Consider the following 5,617-nt stretch of genomic DNA (forward strand, 5'->3'; position numbering starts at 1 on the left):
ACAGCACAGACACTAGTAGATGAAAAACTACACCAGTTAGCTCTGTATAAAGCACTGTAAATCAAGTACAGCACATCATTTAATGCTTCGAGCATGAGTCGTACTTCCACAGTGGTGCTGAAACCCAGTCCAGTGAGGGATGACAGAGCAGTGACCAGCACAGCATGTAGAGGTGCTGGCCCAGATGGTGGCAGAGCTTCTCTCTGTTTGTGCTTAGCGAAGTTCCAGGTGGAGGCTAGCCATTGTTGGAAGACTGAATTATGCCGGCTTTAAATTGTGACCCATCCGAACCGGCAGCCGCGCCTACTTCCTGCTTCCAAACAAGCTGTGCATTTAGCCCTGTGTCTTGTGGTGTGCTGCGTGAACAAGTTTACCTTTTGAAATTAATAAAATATCTGGTTGTTGTGAAACTGCAATCCTGTGGCAGCATTGGTTTTTTTCCTTGGGAGCAGGGAGCGGGCACGTTATCCTTCCTTCTTTTTTTGTTTCCCCTAGGCCGGGGTGTAACAGGGATATACACAAATATCCCACAGTGCTGCTAGAAAAAAAAGTTTAAGGGCAAAACACATAGAGTCAAGGCTGCAATTGGCTTAGCGATGTGCGTCATTGGTGCGCGTCCTTCCAGCAGTCTCAGCTAGTGAACCAGCTGACCATTCCAAGCTCTTTTGCACTATTACTGTTAATGGAGGTCCCTTTGAGTGCATTGGCAAGACCTTATCACTTTGATTTAGTTCTGCTGGATTATGCAACACAATATCCTGAGGCAGTGCCATGGCACTAGTTTTCCAAGTCGGCATTCCTAAAAAGATACTGACTGACCACGTCTCTTAATTCATGTCTCGCACAATAAAGGCGCACCTGTCATAGACGCCCACATGACATCCCAAAAAACTACCTAGTCCAAAGTTCAAATGTTGAACCTCATGTTGACGTCCATGTTGGTCATGGTTGAACATCCAAATTGTGGACCTAGTTTGTACCTGGAACGAAGGACCAAGTACAGACATGGTCTGCAAGTCTATCCAACATCCGGTGTTTAGAGTGGCCAAATTGAAAAGCTAAACATTCTGAATATGTCTATTTTTAGCATAATAAATAATTTTACTGTACTTTAAATATATGTTCATTGTAAACCTTTGTACTGTTATGGCAAATGTTAGTATTATGACCTTTGCGTAAAACAGTTATTCAATACAAAACCATTTTTCATATAACACGATTGTACCAGGAAACATGGTAGAACCTGAAAATTGTAGCAACTGCTTTATGCAAAACAGTTTCTGTACAGTTTCTCTTTGGTCTTGAAAACCTCCATGTTTGTGTCTTTGTACACATGAATTTCTTTTTATTTACTCAAATCTTTCCTTTGGGACTTTTTACACAAGAGTGTATGACACTTTTCCTCATAGACAACCTCAAGAATAGCAATGTACTACTCTCTGTTTTACAAGACCTTAGGAGTTTTTATTCAATGAATGAATACATCCCATTTGCAATAACTGCTGTTACAAAATCAGAGACACCTCTGATAACTAAAACCTGCATGGCCACACCGACAGCTCTGATAATCCATTCATGGTTTTGCTGGTGGGTGGATCAGCAGGGACACCTGTGCTTGTGGTTCAGACTGAAGAATTTTGGTGTGACTGACTTGTTTAACTTTCAGTGGTTTTCTAAGCTGTTTGAGGAAGAAAGACGTGCATACATAAACAGACACACAGCAATGATTGTTCAGTTCAGGACTGAAATTCATTAAATTCATTTGAGAAATGGGATAGTCACTTCATATATCAGGAGCTAGATGTTATAAACCCAAAACCAAAGCAAAGAAACACCATGGCTCTTTCTTTCTTTCCCAATCCCCCTGCCAACCACACAGCACATGCAGACGTGATGGCATCCACTGAATACACCAAAGTTCAAAATGTTTCATGAAAGTGTCCCTCACATAGTGTGGTGCATTACTCTGTCCCTCCAGTTTCATCGTCTCTGTCATGACCCTGTGCCTTCTCGGCTGACTCTGTATGGCTACAAGTGTTTTTGTTGTGCTGCATCTCTCTCCCCTCCCGCACACTGCGCTCTACCGGGGCGGAGTCATGACGGCTCCGGCCCCCGGCTCGGACACCTGCAAACAATCATCTCATCCACTTCTTAAGGCGGCTGCTGAGAGTGCTTCTTCGCTGGATTATTGTGTAACACTCGTCAGTGTCATCGCTAATCTGAGCTTTTTCCCAAGTTTCTTTCGTGCCGCAACTTACCTTTTTTCCTCCCTGTGTTAGATTTCTCGCCAGCCTGAGGACCGCCGTTTGGTGAGCTAAAAGCCGGAGTCCGAGCTACCTGAGCTTCAGTGAAGGATTGGGTACTTAGCCATCCCCTTCCCGTGCCTGTGTTCCCCGGAGACCCTCTTCCTGTGCCCCCTCACCTGTATATATCCGCACATGGTGTCTGTGTGTAAATAAATTGTGAACTGAAGTGACGGACTGCCTCCGAGTCTCTCCTGAGCCTGACAGTCTCATTGTTTGTTTTTTAATGAACAAACATTTTCCCCTCAGGCACTTTAATCAAGTCTTCCTCCCTCAGTGTCACTGTTATCACAGATAAAGTGCCTGTTTTCAGTGCTGTTACTGTCAGTCTCGTCTGAACTGAGCTGAAAACAAGCACCAAGGTAAAAAACAACAACAACAAGCTTTTACAAAGGTACAGCTCCTTTCCCAGCAAACATTGTGATGATGATGAAAAACTATGTTTGTTATGTTCTGTGCCGTGAGGTCACTTTGAAAATGTTGGCCGTTTGCTGTTCAGTCTGTTTCACAGTGAGTGCTCTCTTTTTATTTCTTCTTTATTTCACCAAATAAAACCCATTATTCAAAAAAACTTTTAACTTTTCATAAAGTTCTTCTTCTGTAACGAAACGATTTACATGTGTTAGTTTTTGTGTTATATGTTGTTGCCTTTGTTTATTTTGTTTGTTCTAATGTGTAACTTTACTTCATAACGCCTAAAAATTCAACTTAAATTCTTGTTTTGTTAAATCTGATGAAAATTAACAACCTTTTCAGGTAATAGCATCTCTGCCATTTGTTGCAGGACATTGTCAGTCTGGCCTAATGTCAAATGTGCTGTCCTGTTACTACTTATTATTCCGTCATGACTTAGATTGATATGACAGGTTTGTTCTGTTATGTGAGATGACAGCAACATCAGTGTTACGGAGGCATAGCTAAGGTTGTTGCAAGTGAAGCAGGAAGGGAACACTGATCATTCATTTCACATCTCCCGACAAATGAAACAGCACCAAATATTTGAATCAGTCACGTCACCTCTGGTGTTTCGTAGCCTTAGCGTCGTCGGTCATGTGATTACAAAGATCTGACATAAGCCCCGGCACAGTGAGACGAGACGCTTCGGCTGAGATGAAACAAGCTTCAGAGTCTCAGTGTCAAACATCTTTAATGACGCCTCGTGGACTGTAGCACGTTCCTCTTACTGCATCCACATTGTGTTGGCAAGATGTTGATGTGTCGCTCAGTTGTGCCATCTGCTGGTTGCAAAAAATATTGCAGGCGACCCGGTTAAAAAGCGCTGTGGAGACTAAACTCTGTTCATTCATTCTGACATCTGGACACCAAATGAGTGATAAGGCATTATGCATAAACAAGAATGATGTGCATCATATTTGTGTGTGCAGTGTATGATTTCATGGGGTTACAAACATCACAGTTGTGTGACTGCAGGTGTGATCATCACATGACAGAAAGTGCTTTAAGTGCTCAAAGTGTTTGTTTTTAGGGCAGAAAGCACAGAATACAAAGAAAAAACTAAAAACCAGCTTATAGCAGGACTTCACATATACTGTAGTGTGCATCCATGTGGGTTTACTGGATATAAATACAGGCTCCATATTTATGCAAAGGTGTAAAGAAGGTTGGTTTTAGGAGTGATTTATGAGGTCAGCCGCTGATGTTGGACAGTCGGGCTTGCATTCTCCACTGGAATTTATCCCAGAGGTGTTCTATCAGGTTAATGTCTGAGTGGGTGAGTGATTACTTTTGGCAGTACAGTTTAAGGTTATGACATATTGTATCACAACTTTTTGGCAGCTGGGCAGACATACCAGTGTGTAATATTACAGAAAAACCAAGGTGAAAGAGAATCGATTGAACTGATTGTCCTGAATTCCCTTCTTTGGTTGTATTCAGTATTTTATTTTATTTTTTTGGGCCCATTGGTGTACCCAGAATAAAGTTGTGCAATATCACCTGTGCAACAGCAGTAGCATGTACAATTGGACTGCTAAATGAACTAGTCGGCCAGTTGAAGGATTTTTCCTTTTTTACAATTGTCGTGTTGTAATCTGGTCAGCTTTTGCTGTTTTACATTTCGAATTCTTGGCATGTGATTTAAAGATCAGCCTGTGAGTGAATATGAAGGGAACTCATTTCTGAATCCAGTGTTCAGAGAATATCCTGCATATACTGAACTCAGTCAAACTGTTTGACATGCAAAATGACCTCAGTCTTTTTTTATCGCCCTCATGTGAACTGACCAGTGTCAAAGTCTTTACTCAGTAACAGTAAAGTATTACTCATTACTTTACTCTTTACTTTTAAAGTAATGCAGTATGTTCTTTACTATCACCAATGTGAGTCACAGATAACGTGTCTAACAGTCACGTGTGCTTGCTCAGGCATTGTACGGTGAATGCAAACACCTTCTTTTGATCCATGATGCCATTAAAACCTTCACCTTCACTGAGTCGCCTGTAAGCTGTATTATATAATTTGACTGTCAGAGAACAGATCTGTGCATTTATGAATCTTCAGCTCATTGACTGAGCCATCATACACTGTGCACTGTCTCAGAAACCTGTTTGTACACAAACACGAGGTTCATGAAACATGACATGTTTCTGTTGTAACTGTGAAATCTCAGCCTCTCTTTGTGTACTGCTAATGATTTACTCCTTCTCACACCTTCCTCTTTCTATCAGCAATATAGTGATGCTATTAAAAAGGTTGTTGTAGTTTAAAAATGAAAATCTTTCCCTTTAAAGATTAGATGAGGCCAATTTGGCATCCAGACTCATATATTTCAGCATTAATGGTGCTTTCACAAATGTGTAAGTAACTCATGCCGCATGTCTGTGAAGGTTCTCAGTCAGCCAGGTCACCGTAGTCTAAAGCAGCGGTCCCCAACCTTTTTTGCGCCACGGACCGGTTTATGCCCGACAATATTTTCACGGACCGGCCTTTAAGGTGTCGCGGATAAATACAACAAAATAAAACTAGTACCGGTACCGGAAAAAAAGAAGATTTATTCATAACACAGGTGAAAAGACCCAGGAAAACCGAGTTAACGATCAAAACGATAACAAAATAATGCTGAAAACCGATAAAAACCCTGAAAACCATACATTTCACACCTGAGCCTCAACTCTTGCGGCCCGGTCCCAAACGACTCACGGACCGGTACCGGTCCGAGGCCTGGGGCTTGGGGACCACTGGTCTAAAGAGCTTGGAAAGAAGTCCAGAAGTCCTTTCTTTCCAAGCTTCTTAGACTAACTCATGCCAAAATATACACATTAGCACGAATGTTGGCTTTTGAACTATGCTATGAT

Source organism: Diplotaxodon limnothrissa, linkage group LG20, assembly GCF_057381915.1.
Source record: "Diplotaxodon limnothrissa isolate DT_005_m linkage group LG20, D_limnothrissa_male_GT1.1, whole genome shotgun sequence".
In the NCBI taxonomy this organism is placed as follows: Eukaryota; Metazoa; Chordata; class Actinopteri; order Cichliformes; family Cichlidae; genus Diplotaxodon; species Diplotaxodon limnothrissa.